Consider the following 17232-nt stretch of genomic DNA (forward strand, 5'->3'; position numbering starts at 1 on the left):
CCGGCAAGGGAACTTGCTGTTCCAACAGGACAATGCACGTCCGCATGTATCCCGTGACACCCAACGTGCTCTAGAAGGTGTAAGTCAACTACCCTGGCCAGCAATATCTCCGGATCTGTCCCCCATTGAGCATGTTTGGGACTGGATGAAGCGTCGTCTCACGCGGTCTGCACGTCCAGCACGAACGCTGGTCCAACTGAGGCGCCAGGTGGAAATGGCATGGCAAGCCGTTCCACAGGACTACATCCAGCATCTCTACGATCGTCTCCATGGGAGAATAGCAGCCTGCATTGCTGCGAAAGGTGGATATACACTGTACTAGTGCCGACATTGTGCATGCTCTGTTGCCTGTGTCTATGTGCCTGTGGTTCTGTCAGTGTGATCATGTGATGTATCTGACCCCAGGAATGTGTCAATAAAGTTTCCCCTTCCTGGGACAATGAATTCACGGTGTTCTTATTTCAATTTCCAGGAGTGTATAACCAGTCCTCCACATGCGTAACACAAGATCTCGGTCGGCAGGTGATCACACAGAGATGCGAGTGGAACATTCTCGGTGCTGTTATGAATACAGCAGACGTGTGTGGCAAGTCCGCCGGCAACGCTGAGGAGGTACCGGGTAGGCAAGGCTGCAACGCGTGGGAAGGCGGCGACCCGGAGCCAGGCGGCCGGGCATGAATGGCAGGCGCAGCGGAGCCGGCCAGCGCGCATGCGCAGAGCGCGCGGCGCCAGCTGCGACCCGCGTAGCGTGCACGCAGGGGCAGCCGAGGCAGGCAGAGCGATCACGGCGTCCGCGCGGGATCCAGCGGAGCCTCCCCTCTCTCCATCAGGTAGGCCGCCGCTGCACGCTCAGGCCGCAGTCGAGGCTCCAGGCAAATCCTTGAGGTACAGCACTTCACAGCACTGCCTCCGAGATGAACCGCTGAAGAGTATTTGAAACGTTGCTCACATTTCGAATTTACGGATTGCGTAGGTTTAAAGATCTGCGGAGCATGCTATTATGTGCCAATATAAATTTTTTTCTGCTGTTATCATGAACGAATAAAAATGTATGGCAAGGTTCAAGAACACCAATAAATTTGTTTTGTGTTTATCATTAAAATATGTCGTTCCTAGCAACGTATTAGTTTAAAAGAGTACTTTCTGAAGCACTACTAGGCAGGTTTTAGCGTGCGCTTATTCTCAAGTGCAGAATGGTTTAGTGACCTATCCTTCCTGTGAGCGTATTAAAGAGTAATTACATGGTGTGTACATTTACGAATGTGGTGGTCGTCGATGGATACCTGTTCCTATTCCATTCACAACTACGCATGCTCTATCATTTCTGTTTCATACTACTTCAGTGGATGATCTGTTCACATCCGTTGTGTGCTTGAGAATGAGCAAACACTCAAGAGCTTAGCGAAGTATTCATATAAGGTAAAACGATGGTAGAAAGGGTATTGTTCGTTAAATTTATCCTAAATTAGTTAATACTAAATAAATTATCCATTAGACTTTTATAGGTCGCTGTTTTTGTTTTCCATCGTAAAATTCTAACCAGTTGCGAATTTTCTAACTATGAAGAATCTAACATATTTTAATCCATTCCGACACAAGTACTGTACCCCACGGAAAACTTATAAACATCTGGCGTCATAAGATTGCTATTTCCTTTTTGTACTCAGAACTACTATGAGAAATTCGAGATCATGAAGTAAAGCAGTATTAGGACACTATATTGCTAAGTTCAAAGGTGTCATATTTTTACAGGGCTGTTATATACGGTGATTAAAATTGTGATACCCGTTGCCACAGCAAATGACAGTTGTGCGAAATTTCTTTCCTCATGACTACATTATAATGCTGAAGTAAGCCTTTTTTTCTTCAACAGCAACCTGTTTGTATTACACTTCGCTTGAAAAGTACAATTAGTTTCTAAGTAATACAGCCACCTGTTACTAATGAGCCTAATTGAATGTTGGACTGCTCCGTTCGTATATTTATGATACATTACGACAAGAAATGTGCACACAATTCATTCGATACGAAGCAAATAAACACTGAAATCATATACCTTTTCACTGAGAAATATACACCAAATACTTCCTGCACGTCACAACATAATTGAAATACTTATTATACAATTTCCTTTTTTATTTATGAAAAAAGAGTCGTATATAATTGTTGACCTCCTGTCTTAACAACACCTACTGAATTAAAATTAAAGCTAAATCACACACCTGTTTATCTACGTCGCAGAAAGTAAGGAAACATCCATTGAAAGAATCCAGGCATTTGGCATGAAGTACTTAACTGTAACTTACACAACTTGTTCAAATGTTCAAATGTGTGTGAAATCTTATGGGACTTAACAGCTAAGGTAATCAGTCCCTAAGCTTACACATTACTTAACCTATCCTAAGGACAAACACAGACACCCATGCCTCAGGGAGGACTCGAACCTCCACCGGGACCAGCCGCACAGTCCGTAACTTACACAACTCATTCATAAATGTTCGTTTACGATTACTGAAACTTTGTGTTTTTTATATAAGTGGAAACCGCGAGAAATTAAAGTTGCCACGAATAGTAACAGGCGTTTCCTTGTTGCCGTACGGCTCTGTGTTGGAATCTGCAACGTTCAGTTAGGTATTGCATTACAGTGCTAGATTACCATTTCGTTGTTTTAAATGTGAAGCCAATACTGAAGAGGGACGGCACTGCCTAAGCGGAAAGCGATACCGTCTGTGGCAGAGGCAGGCAATCGCGTCGCCGTCTTGACTCCGCCAGGTGTGAGCGTGTGCCGGCACCTATCTGTGTCTCAGACAACAGGTAGTCGCGGCTGTAGCGCGGGCTGCCTGCTTCTCAGGCGCCCGCCGCTAAGCGCGTATGCAGTACGCCGTGAGCGGCGACACACTGCGTCATTCTTTTGCAGTTAACAATTTCTGCAACAAACCTCTTACTAAAACAGGTTCGTTTGGTTGTGGGATTGCATTAGAAGTAGCTTCCGCGAGGCATATAGACTCCTGTGTATTGTCGCTGAGTGCTACAAAGATCACTGTAACCGTATGTTTTGCATTTGATATAATAAACGTGACTCGTACAACAGTAGGTATGAACTATTGTTACTAGCTACAAGTGAATCCGCAGCACCGCGCAAGTGTGGTCAGTATTCCTGTCAAAATGTACTCTGCTTTTGATTGATCTCTAACGTTTTTCAACATTTGGAAAATAATTTTGGTTAGAAGAGGAAAGAATTTTTTCTTAAAAATAAAATGCAACTGAATTAATTGTTTTACACAATATGTGTAGAGAGTCCGCTCAAAAACACTTATCGGTGTTGATAGAATGTGTTGGATCGTTCCATTTCGGTGCTACATGAACAAAATATTCGTCTTCTCCATGTATCCAGTGATGTATTGTTACTTATAACCAGCTAACTACATTAGTAAGTACGCCAACCTCAAACCGTGGTTGTAGCACAAGAACGGAATGTGTTCGTCAGTTGAAGGATAGACAGCAAATCGGTAATGTGGCCCATGAATAGTGTAAATCTCTCCATATATCTTACTTTGTTAATAAATCGTACAGCCAATATTTTGGAACAAATTGGTTTACACGTTTACTATTGAACTGTGGAATTTCTCGTTTCTATGTCAGTTCATGGACTTCAGTCGGAATTGTTGTCTACCTAACAACCTGAATATGTCCTGAAAATAGCAAATTATCATCTATTGACATGTAATTCGCAAAGAACTGGTTAGTTGCATTGTGTCGTAAGGACAAAGTGTGCTATAAGATAGACCATTTTGGTGGGCACATGTTTCCCCCTGCCTACAATGAATTCCCTACTCATCACCGACCGTAGTTCTCGCAACGTTTATATGGTACATGTTGCGCACCGTATAAATCATAGACAATATGCTTATAGAATTCCTTCACTCCTTACATTATTTGAGCAGAGAAATCTACTAGCGTTTATTAACTTGTGGCTATTTATTGTGTAAAAGTGAAATGAAATGGAGTACACTGATAATCTAAAACAGAAACTACGTCACTCTATATGCTTGTCCTGTACAACAACTTTAGCCAAGGAAGGATAGAACACTTAATATGGATATCTCCAACATCACTAAAGATTGTCAGCCCAATATTTTAAATAACTATACATGTTCCTTTAAAGCACCAACAACCACAACACTTCATACTGAAGTTATTTCTTTGAAAATAGGTTCTTTCTCCAAAAGTAGTTTACTGTGGTATAACAATTTTACTCAACTACTAGAAAGGTAGAAAGTTGTTTTTCTATACGTCCTGGGTTCCACTGTGATAATTTCAGAGTCGTAACTCAGTCGATTATGGAATTATACCTATGCAATGACATACAGTTAAAATGAACATTTCCACAGCACTCCATTCAAGTCATAACTTGTTGTCTGCCACAGCTCTTTGTTCCATAGCAGATGGGAAACCAATCTAACATTCTCAACAGTAGATCACATTCATACATCATCTCCTTCGTATACAAGTAGTATTATTAGATGGCCACAAGGAGATACGACTCTTGGCATTCTTGGTGTGTTTGATAGCCAGTGATCAATAATTACTGTATCCAGTCTTACTTATTCTCGACAGTATTTAATTCCTGCGAATCTTCTGGCTGCTCTCTGTAACACAATAGTAAACTCCTATGATTGTCTTTTAAGCATACAGGTTTAAGGTAAATTACAAATACCTCCAATGATATCATTCTTACAGTCGCTCCTGAATCAAGTTGTCGCTTACCCGTATCGAAGTGCACTGCTCGTTTATTAAAAAACATCTGACATCCGCAGAGTACAGTGACGATCCGGTTGTTTCATGTCTGAATATCCACTGTTGCCCAGAATTGTGTGACGAAAGTTCATGGTGACTTAATCTCTACTCCGCATACACGCAAAAGTCTCTCAATTAAATCGTATTTCTGGTGAACAGATTGGGGTAACACGAGAAAGACTTCTTGATGTTTACTGAATGAATAGAATATTAATTACACTTCAGTACAACTGTCATTCTGAGTAAAAAAACCTATTACATGGTCAACAAATCCGTAGTGTATGAATCTTTAGTTAAGTAATAGTTTATTTCACTGCTCTCAGCAATAAAACGTGTAAATTTCGTTTGCACTCTCCAATTTGACGATTTAGTGTGTTAGGGATATAACTACAGATATTTCTAGCCATGACTGTGGACAGTATGTTGAGCAACAATAAGTAAGTATTTACTTCACTGCAGACTAATACTTATAGATATTACCGGTGTATGTTTTTAGGTTGGTTACTACTCGTGTCGCAAGCAAGCTATTAAAGTCGATTTCCCCCTGGACAGCAGGATAGCTATTCAAGTGTGGATATTATTAGGCAAAGGAAAGTCTATACCGACAGGTGTAGTCCACTTATCGCTGCAGTTACGACCGTATAGAGAAGTCAGGTAGTAAATTAAGTGATGTACTTGCGGGTGGACTGTTAAAGAAAGAACAACTTACAACCGGAAATTGGTTCATATCAAAGTACCAATGATCGCAATATCAGCACGTATACCGTAACAGTCTGTATGTATGGTTTTGCAATGCCTGAAAATAGAATTTCACTAAACTTAAGTTTTTACCAATACGAAAGCCTTTTAGATTCTGTCTGCCTGTACTGAACTGAGTAAGTGCGGTTTGTTTTCTGTCAGATCTCTTCCTTTAATTTCAGGCCACTAAAAGTGTCTCACTAAATTATCGTGAAACGAGTCTGGCGAAAGATAAATTGCAGTGGTTAACTGCCACATAGATGCAGATAATCTACAGGCATAAAGGGAGGAAGCAGAATACGTTACAAGTATCCTACATAATTGCAACGACTTCCGGGTACCGTTAACATGGCGTAAACATACCTATCGGAAATCTGAATAATTTGCGTCACACTTCTTTTTAAGTAGCCTCCTGGAGCTACAAACCAAAAGTAATAGGCTCAGCCACTTTATGCCCACGAGTGGCTTGACAGTTAAGACGACTGTGCGTGAATGAATTATGAATACTCACAGTGGAGCGTTATTACCGTACACAAATTTTCATACTCGAAACTACACTCAGATGCGTATATTATAACTTACTTTCATCTGTTAATGATAAGAGCAGTTTCAAAGCTTATACTTTAAAATTGTCATAGGAAGATTTCCTATCAACTAAATTTCACACGATGTACTCAAATGCCTATTTTTCGCCGTTCAAGTGCTTCTAGTGAAAAGAATTAGTGCTCGGTTCCAGGAGAAATATTAAACGACAAATATACCTTCAGACGATATTTTTGTTGCACGTTACAGTAAAAAGTCGACGATAGAACATATGGCAACAGTTGAAGTATGATCACTAGTCCCTATTGAAAGATGGATTCATCATAATTATGTGTGAATCCGAATGCAGTGATATCCAATACGAGTGTAAGAATCAAGAACGCTTCCAATGAAACTATAAAATGTGATTAACTATTCGAATTTAATAACTTCCGTCGAGTGAATATTTATGTCAGGTGAATTTATGGTATTGTTGGATTTTACCTTGACGGTTCTCAAAGCAACAATAATGATAGAGGGTTTATAACAAACAGTATTTTAGCATAAACAGAATTGCAATGTTTTTAGCGTATTTTTAATACGGTGTAGCAGTAGCACGCCTCGAAGGACTTTTAACGCAAGTAACATCTTCCACGAGGAATACGTTTCCAAGTCTATGCAAACCTGTTTCTATACGAAAAAGATTGCATTTATTTTGTTAATAAATTAATCTACCATATGTCTTTTACTTTAGAAATTTCTAAAGGTTGAAGAGCGTTTACGTTATACACCTTCCAGACTATTTGTGTCGCGACTAAATAAAGTTTAATGTACTTTTCTAAACAACAATAATGAGTTGACGAATGGTTTTTGTAGTTGGCGAATTGACCACGTTGATATCCAGAACAGGAAGTTAAGTCCTAGTCGGGATATTTTCTGAGGGGAGAGAGGGTGGGGAGAGAGAGAGAGAGAGAGAAAGTTTTCTAATTAGCAACATGGTCATCAGTTGCTTCCTCATAGAGGAGTGATGAAATGAGAATACATTGAAGCACGCTTATCAAGTAATACTTTACTTCAGTGTGATAGCGTGTTGAGACTCACTCATAGTATCTACAGGTAACTTTTAACTCATAGCAGCGCATTGTTGCATCGATCAGACATGCTTTAAAAACATGACTATCATTAAGTTTTTTCATTTCCCTGTTCGTATTTTTTCACTCTTTTGATATTCTGTATTTTCATCCATCGATGTTATTTTGTTCTGTATTATATGCAGCCGCAGAACCAGAAAATAATGTGAAGTTATAAAATGCAATCTCTCAAACGGAAATCTGAGAAAAAAACAGGAAAAATAATAGCAATGTCCATCACTAAGAGGAGGGGTTCGTCTCTAGGACTTGAATTTTCAGTAGATCCGCTTGTTACTCTGCGGCTGCAGTAAGTTACATCAAAAGTCTACCCAGTGGCTTCAGGGAAAAAAAGATATTTTAGTCTTCCTTTGTTTTCGACCCGCATTTCGTTGCTGATTAACGCTTAGTAGCTGGTGATAGTAATTAAAGAGTAGACACTAACTGAGATCCTGTGTGGGCTGCAAATGTCGTATGGCAGTGAATCTGGATAGATACGCTAATGTGGAACCTGTGACAAAGGAAAATAATTAGGTATAATTTAGGCAACAGGTACATTGTATGACGGTATGCCACCAATGCTGTCATGTGACAAGCCATAACGTGGCTGAACAGTACGGCTATCGAAGAGAGAGACCGTGCGATGTTAGTGAACCTATTTTGTGCGAACGACAACATTTACAGTGCAGTAGTGAGAGAGTATCTCCGACTGAAATATCTGGAGAGGTCCGATGTCATTAATTAATTAACGAAGATGATAATGAAATTCTAAAACACGGGTGAGCCCGGTTTGACACCTGGAAGAAGAAGGCGTCCTGTGCCGGTGGAAGCTACTGATGTTGCTGTTCTGTGTCTGATCATGCCGCACATTCCCTGGGGAGGTCTAGTGCTGGTGCAGCGTCTCGAAAATTGTCCATCGCTTGGTGACCAGTATGGTGTATGTTAGACCGGAAACCGTACAGTACCCAGACGACGCTGCAACTGAAACCCTATGATCCTCAGCAACGTCCTGAATTTGCTCTTCGGTTCCCAGCACGGATAGAAGTTGATGAAACGAGGCTGGGCAATATTCTATGGAGTGACGATGCACATTTTACCGACAGGTCACAGTGAATACACAAAACTGCCGAATTTGGGGTACTATTAAAACATGTGTTATGCATATGACTGTATGGTGAGGATTTAGAGGCACCTTTATTCTCGGGTCCGTTCTTCCACGAAGAAAATAAGCCCTGAAGTGCTGTTAGGTGTACCGTGAAGTCCACGCGTTTTGGAGGCCTTGTACAGCACATGATTCCTACTTTCAGTGAATAGAGTTGAATAGATACAAATAATTATGTTGAAGATAGGCATCTCCATATTTCGGTCACGTGATTTTACTGATGACCAATTTAACGTTGATGATAGCAACAACTAACAGAACGCAGATACCAAGAACACGTTCATTCTCTTACTGATCTGCAGGCCAGTATAGAAGAACACGTTACTCAGATTCTGTTGTGAGTGACTGTTGTTGACGTCGTTTTACGGATGTAGCATCACGTCCACGCCTTCGGTGACCAAATTAACAAATTGTGTTTGAAGTGGTTAATAATAAAATAAACATTACGGATTCTCACTTGTTTGACCTTGTTCATAATCCATTATACATGGAAATATTTGTATACATTTTGAGTGAAACGACCTGCACTGGCTGTAAAATGCTTTTTATTAAACGTCACGAGCAGTGTCACATCAATTGAAGACGCATCCACAGGTTACTCGTACTAAATCAATAAGGATAAATAATTTATTTTCGTAGTTCACCGCATGCACAGCCGCCTCCACCCTTCACGCTTTGTATAGCGACGGTTCTTCTCCCGTCGCTTCTAAGCATCTTCTGCATTGCAGAGCGGTAAGTACTGCCTTGTATGCTGCCGCTCAATCACGCGCCTACTCGTGGCACGGCAGGTCTCTTCTCGTTTATCGCCTTCATACACTGAAATCGTCTAGGTGCTTAACTAGTGTACAGAGTTGTTCGGCCTATTTGCTTCTCATCCAGTTTTCAATTTAATAGGTTCTGCTATCTCCTTCATTTTTAATTATAGATAGCCGTTTAGGGCTCGTTGTTTGTTTACAACTTCACGTGAATGGCATTTACCTTTCCGCTATAACTTGTTAAAAATGATCGCTGTGAGTACTCTTAAACTACTGAAATAAATACTTCCTTTTTTTTCACTATTGCTTTATTCTTCAGACCATTGTTAAGAATGCTTTGAAAAAAATTTCTGATTAATTTTATAGAGATCAGCTGAGTGTGCGTCTTCAAATTAACGAGAAACCGGTTTGACTTTTAATAAAAAGTATTTTACTGCAGTGCGGATAATTTCATTCAAAATATGAAAATTTGGCTGCGGTTGCCCGCAATTTGAAATAACATTTCTACACGTCTTTCGTGCATTAACAGCGCCAGATTTGCACCTGATGGCCAAAATTGAACTATTTTTTTTTCTGTTCCGCATTTACTCATTAGCATATCTACAAGTTACCCTGCAATATGATAATTATAACCCATACTGCACCTCTATGAGCAGCTGCACTTTTACTGAAACCACGTGGTATGTTCTATCCAGTTCAAGTAACGAATTTCTTTAGGTCGGGAAATACTCTGGATGCATATGTTGCCTTGCGTACCACAGTTCGGTAATAAGTGCAAATAGTAGCTGTATTTGTATATCAATTTTTTGCACCCTAGTACGCACTATATTTCCTAATAAATACAGTTCAGTCAGCCTGTAACCTTTCTTCCATTATTCTTTTCTCTGGCGTTACATCATTGTTTGGAGAAGTAAGTACAATGAGACGAACTGTTAAATTAGAGAGAAGATTATTTATAAAATACAGACGTGCCAACATCATTCGTGCAGTTGCATTGTCAGGTGCTGCGTTAAGAACAAAAGAGAGAATCTTACCGTTATTGTCCTGCGGGAAATGTTGGTGAAATTACTATACAGCTGCATCTACATCCATATTCTGAAAACCACCTTACGTTAAGGGTGACCGTGGTTCCATTTCCGTACTTCCAGATCCTGACGCGAATTGTGCTTGGGAAGAACGAGTGTCGGTATGTTTGTTTCCGGATGAGTTCCGATGTCACTGAAATACTCGACGAAGTAATTTCACGACGAGCGGTTCTAGGCGCTACAGTCTGGAACCGCGCGGCCGCTACGGTCGCAGGTTCGAATCCTGCCTCGGGCATGGATGTTTGTGATGTCCTTAGATTAGTTAGGTTTAAGTAGTTCTACGTTCTAGGGGACTGATGACCTCAGAAGTTAAGTCCCATAGTGCTCAGAGCCATATGAACCATTTTTGAAGTAATTTCGCGAGACATATTTGGAAGGAAATAAAATGCTGCTCAGCTCAAAAATGGTTCAAATGGCTCTGAGCACTATGGGACTTAACATCTATGGTCATCAGTCCCCTAGAACTTAGAACTACTTAAACCTAACTAACCTAAGGACAGCACACAACACCCAGCCATCACGAGGCAGAGAAAATCCGTGACCCCGCCGGGAATCGAACCCGGGAACCCGGGCGTGGCAAGCGCTGCTCAGCTCTTCATGGAACGTACGCTCTTGGGAATTTAACACTGGTGTAGAATGGCTGTCTTCTAGTGTTTCTCGTTGGAGTTTATCGGACATCTCCATAGCGCACCGGCATTAATCCAGGACCAAACGCGCAGCCCTTTGTTGGATCTTCTCTGTCTCTTTTATTAAACCACCTCCCAGACCAATGACTAATGTTCGATGAAACAAGGGTGTTGTACTCTCCCAATGAATTTCAGGCTAGTGTCTGCTTCTCTGGGAACTATTCTTATCTGGCCATTCCAATTTCTTATCGTTAAGAGCTCTTACTCCTAGGTCTTTTACAATTACTACTATTGCTAGTAATTTATCAACGCTACTGCAATCGAACTTCAACAAATCTATTCGCCTGTATACACACAATAAATGACTTTCATTTACGTTTCGAGTCAACTGATAGTCCCTGCACCAAACATCCACTTTGTGAAAATCTTCCCTATTTCTTCTTCCAATACATTACAGAAACGTCTGCAAAAGACCTTTTGGACTTGCCGACGTTTCCAGCAGATCGTATACATTCATTTTATTATAGCCCTTTAGTACTCCCTTATGGTACGAGTAGATCCGAAATATCTCCTACATCTGTTGATCTTTGAGAACAACGTGGTCTGTTGTACGTGTGATAAAATTTGGAAATTTGTGGTAAGGAAAGTAAAGGTTCATCACTTGATAGATAACTTCCTCCATACGACTTGTTGGACTGATGAATAATGTTGAATGTCTTCCAGGCGATAACATCTCTCGTAGCAAAGGAATCCAGAGAACTCCTTTTAGCATCAGAAGTACGTACAAAAGCAATAGTAATCCATCCATTGCCAGTACCTTGCACACTCATAGCCAAAGAAAATCTGGCATCGGTCCCTAGGTTTACGCACTACTTAATCTAACTTAAACTAACTTACGCTAAGGACAACACACACACCCATGCCCGAGGGAGGACTCGAACCTCCGACTACGTGTGATAGGTCAGGTTGCTGATCCGATTCATATTTGTTTCCTGACTTGTTTCAGATTTTTAGTAAAACTTCGTGAAGTTCGATTTCATTCTTAGAGTTGGGCATTCCTGTGAAACTCACACTCTCATAAACTTCGCGTCTCCTCTCTGTCACTTCTAATAAGGTTTTATTCTCCTCACTTCCGTATATTATAAGCAATTTTTACAATTTTTTAACTAATAAAGTAATCACCGTAAATCTTTTTCCACATCATTCACTGATTTTGGCACATTTTATGATTTTTAAAGAAATTCAGCCATCTTTAAGTCCCCACATGCGAGAAGCTGAAGTTTCTCTGTGTAAAATGACGAGTGCTCATGACTGAAATCCTATAGCTTCAGTCTTATCTGAAGTAAAAAAAAAAAACCTCTTAATCTATAGGATATTGTGCACGTATTAATAGTACAGTTTTTTTAATTTGATAAAATAATAAAACGGCGGACGATTGAAACAAATATGATACTTGACGTGTGCTTTGGGTCACTTCTTGGGCAGTAACTGGCGAGCAAATTAAAATAGAAAAATTGGCCCATTACTACTTGCGGACATGCCAGAGGAGTAATTCGGCCACATTTCAGAAAGACGTCTTTGTTAGTGTACCCGCAGTCAGTTTCGCTGTATAGCAGAGAGATTTTGACATAATGCAGGAAAGTTCCTCGTTATTAAACGTTACGAAAGACTCTGTTCATGAGAATTTGTGCACGACATAGTAATTTTCGCAATATTTGTACATTTTAAATGCTTGCAGTTGCAGTAGGCAGTAAAATTTCACATCACCATGGATATAGATATATCGCTGGAATAACTAAAAAGACATAGATACAACCAACGTTTATCTTTATGTTAAAACGATGTATTCTCCTTTTCTTTTTGCAGCACTTTTGTCCGCATTCACTTTTACCTCCGGCAGGAGTTTAGTGCCTGGTACCAACGTTTCCATAATTATATACACAGTATTTTTCTTTATTTAGCCTATCTAGCTGTTTTTAGGGAAAAACGCCTTTTTAAACTGCGTTTGCCTTGAGAAAATAAAGCTTAAAGGGGTGCAAAGGGCGAGCTGCCGTAAGAGATGAAACGAAAAGATGAGTACGCTGCTGCGCGGTGTTTGGTTTTATAAACACATCTTTCCATACCTTTCTTCAAACAGCTCTCGAAACAACATTTTATCACTGGTTCCCTGAATTTCCATCCTTTTATTCTTTTCAGAGTTCGTGTTGAACAAGAGACAAGCATGCCTGCACTAACGTTTCTGCATTCTAACCTGTCACTATTGGTTACTTGCACGAGGAACGGCGAGTGGGCGATACCGCTGTAGTCTGCCTTAACCAGCAGGGTCCTCAGCGAATCCAGTCGTTAACAAACACGCCACCAGTTTCGACAAACACTGGTCGTGCGGTTAGGTGCGCCTGTGACGTCACAGACAGTTGCCCAGTGTAAACAGTATCGGTTAGTTCGCGCAGAAAGCGTTAATGATTTCGTGCCGTCCAATGCGGAACCGATGTGTCCTATCACTGGTGAACTGCTGATGGGATTTACGCGTTTCTGTAAATATTTTGTGAAGCTCATACGTGTTCCACGCCATAACTACACGCCGACACTATGCGGACCAGGTTTTAGAGAAGTACAGAACTTTACGAAATTAATTTCTTAGCAAATGTTGTGTGTCAGTGAAAATGCTGACCCTTTTCTGTCAACAAAACTGTCCCTAATATTTCTTTATGAAACAAATGACGTCGTTCCCTATGTATATGATATGCGATAATTCCGCTGTATTAATTTTCCTTTCAACTACGTAATTTCCTCACATCTGATTTTTCACACAGTTCCTTCTCGTTCCATTATTCCAAGGGCATACTTCTGGGAGATTTCAGTAACATCGATGTATATATATTTTTTGAATTGTGGTCTTGCATTCTAAAATAAAAGACACAAAAAACCAAAAACATAAATTTATTTTTGTGATTTAACATTTTATTCTGAATAATGTGTGGATATCGACAGATTGTACTTTTTTTTAATTGTTATTTGCAGCAGAACGTTGCACTTTCGAACGGGAACCATGTTTCATGAGCTCGTCAAAATTATGACTTATATTACACGCTGTCAATGCTTTTCAAATACCAAACAAGAAAACAATGTGCTAGAATTATTCTATACAAATAACGTTGAAAGGAGGCAGTTTCAACTCTCCTTTCTTCCTCTCTCACGTCGTGTCATCTCAAATATAAAACCTTCAAATATGGTTCAAATGGCTCTGAGCACTATGGGACTTAACATCTGAGGTCATCAGTCCCCTAGAACTTAGAACTACTTAAACCTAACTAACCTAAGGACATCACACACATCCATGCCCGAGGCTGAATTCGAACCTGCGACTGTAGCAGTCGCGCGGTTCCGGACTGAAGCGCCTAGAATTGCTCGGTCACGACGGCCGGCATAAAATATAGTTTGGTAGTTTCTTTATCGCCTTTTGCTTGGTCATATTGAATACTGAAGTACTAAAATACACTGCTTGATAAAAAAAATTGTGAAGCACCCAGAAAACATCGTCATATGTTACACGTACACACCATCGGCAGGATGTGGAAATGATTAAAGATTCAATTCTCTGTGACAGGGAAAATCAACCAGCGTGTATTGGTGATGTTCGTGTTGTTTTCAAGCCTCATGGTGTATATTAGGGGCGCGAACAGCGTCATATGTTGAGTGGTCACTGTGAAGGACACGGAGATGCCGCGTACTCGTTTCAGACATGAGGCAGCGTTATCAACACCTGAAGCTTAAAAGGGGCCTCATTGTGGGTCTCCATTTGTCTGGTACGTCAAACAGTGCAACATACAGGTTTGTTATGCCTTCGGATATGGCAGTGGCCCTATGTTCCGGTTGGACTCGTCTGGACACCACAAGGGAAGATCGGCGCATTTTGCACGAAGCGGCCGGCTGGTGTGGCCGAGCGCTTCTAGGTGCTTCAGTCTGGAACCGTGCGACCGCTACGGTCGCAGGTTCGAATCCTACCTCGGGCATGGATGTGTGTGATGTCCTTAGGTTAGTTAGGTTTAAATAGTTCTACGTTCTCGGGGAATGATGACCTCAGATGTTAAGTCCCATAGTACTCAGAGCCATTTTTGCACGCAGCACATAGTAATGTCTTCACATCTGCGCTCTCATCCGAGACATTAATGGTCTCCCTGCAACATTCTGTGTCATGCAGCACCTTTCGTGTGAGACTAGCTGTAGCCGGACTATGAAATTACCGTCTCATGAACACAGACGGATGCATTTGTATTGGTGCCGTGAGGGGCAAGCGCGGACTGCTAACGAATAGCGTCGTGTTGTGCTCACGAATGAGTCACAGTGCTGCAATGCCCCAGATTACCATCGCTGGGGACTGTGGCGGCAATCTGGAGAGAGACATAGCGATGCTACCGCTGCCGTCATGGTGTGCGAAGTTACCAACTATGACTTCAGATCACGGATGGTTGTGGTTGCGGACAATGTGGGAGGAAAAGGGTACGTCACGGACATCCCGAGTCCTCGCCCTATCATGAAATAGTATCGTGGTGCCACTTTTCAGCAGGACAATGCTTGTTCACACATGGCACGTGTAACTAACAACTGCCCGCATCATGTGCAACTCTCGTAGCCAGCAAGATCCCAACATGTGTCCCCAGTTGAAAATGTGTGGGACCAGCTCGAACGACAACTCCATCCCAGAGTCAGTGTCCGAAACATCGTTGCTGGCTATCAGGCTTAAGGAAAGGCAACAACGATTTTATGACACTTACACTCTAAGTCAGTGCATGTACCCAGGCCAAATGGGTGAAACGTCATAGTGGTAAGTGGGTTCATACTGCCAAATTTCCTTCGATTTTGTTGTTGTTGCAATAACATCTCACACCCTCTCAACTCGTTAAGTTTAGTTTCCGCCTCCCCTTCTGGATGATTCACATTTTTAAGTGGTGTTTTTGAAGTGACAGAGTCACACTATGGCAAGGTTGTCTTTGGTCCATGTTTCCACATTGTGTTAAGCGACCATGATGCGACATACATCGAAATCTGGTAAGCTTCTTGTTTGCTTCAACACAGTTCAATGTATGACGTCCTGGCGTCCTTGAAGTTGGCAAGTGTCGTGTAGAACGCTACTTTACCATCTCGATTATCAAATTTGTGTAGCTACATAGTATGTTCACTCCGGAAGCCGCTGTAAGGTTCATGGTGGAAGGTACATTGTACAAATACAGGGTGTTTGAAAAAGAACTCCCTAGTTTTAATGTATCCTAGAATCTCTACGAAGTGACATACGCTATTGAAGTTTGGCACCCCTGCAGTTAGCAGGTCTGCTTGACCTTGTGACGGCACCAGTGCTGTTTTTTCCCCTGTTCTCTCAGTTCAGTACAGGCGTGCGTGCGTTCAGTTTAGTGCAGAGCAACTCAGCAACAATGTGTAATCCGCAACTGAAAGCGCAGTGTGTTACTTGGTTTGTGAAAACTGACAGTGAGTCAGTTACAATAGCGCAACGTAATTTTGGACGTCAGTATGGTGGTTAACCACCTACAGCAAAAACTATCTGTCTTTGGCTAAAATGTTTCAAGGAAACCGGATGTGTTTCAAATGCAAAATCACCAGGTAGACCGAGAATTTTGTTACTGAACAGATCCGCGTTTCGTGTGTTCGACGCCCGAAGAAGTCATTGGCCAGACGTATCTACAATTAAAAGTGCGTAAAGGTACTGTATATGATGTCGTGTATAAAAGACTTTAGTTATGCGCCTACAAATTGCAACTGTTACATGAAATAAAGACCTACTGATAAAATCGAAATGTATGAGTTTCCTGTTGACTTTCTACACAAAACTGATGATGATGTCAATTTTTTAAAAATCATTCTCTTTTCTGCTGAGGCTATACTTCATGTCAATGGAACAGCTAATCGTCATAACTGCAGAAGTGGAATATCGTCTCGAAGTGTGCGGGGCACCAAATGGATCCCACGTTGAAGCCTACTGACATGAAACAAAACTTGAAGCAATTCTTTTTCATGATATATACTCAATGATGTAATTTTTCATTAATTTCCCCATTAACTTCATACTTTAAGTTAGGGAGGTCTTTTTCAAACACTCTGTATTATCAATTTTCTGACCTATTCAATTCGGGTAATGAGTCTATATGTGTCTTAAGGTTTTGTTATTCTTATGGTCCTTCGACGAGGTACATTATGTCGCAGCTTGATAGTCGCACAGCACTCTTCGAGAACAGCTTCTCTCCAGTAACCCAACAGAGTTTCAAGAGAACTGCATTGTCTATGTTCTTCAGATTCCCATTTCATTTTCCCGAGCATTTCTGTTAGACTTTCGCATGATGTACACTGACATGTTACGATGCTAACAGCACGTCATTAAATTAGGCTGATTTCTGACGTTAAGCCTAC

At 41.1% G+C, this 17232-nt stretch overlaps 1 protein-coding gene across 1 annotated transcript in view; it reads left to right on the forward strand.

Annotated features, from left to right (window-relative positions):
* Positions 1 to 778: 778 nt before the first annotated feature.
* LOC126236795 (GTP-binding protein drn-1-like) overlaps positions 779 to 17232 on the forward strand; it is a 342202-nt gene continuing 325748 nt past the window's right edge. Inside the window, exon 1 of the mRNA XM_049946386.1 lies at positions 779 to 830. The gene's annotated coding sequence lies outside the window, so the exon portion shown is untranslated. The remainder of the gene's footprint in view (positions 831 to 17232) is intronic.

Source organism: Schistocerca nitens, chromosome 1, assembly GCF_023898315.1.
Source record: "Schistocerca nitens isolate TAMUIC-IGC-003100 chromosome 1, iqSchNite1.1, whole genome shotgun sequence".
In the NCBI taxonomy this organism is placed as follows: Eukaryota; Metazoa; Arthropoda; class Insecta; order Orthoptera; family Acrididae; genus Schistocerca; species Schistocerca nitens.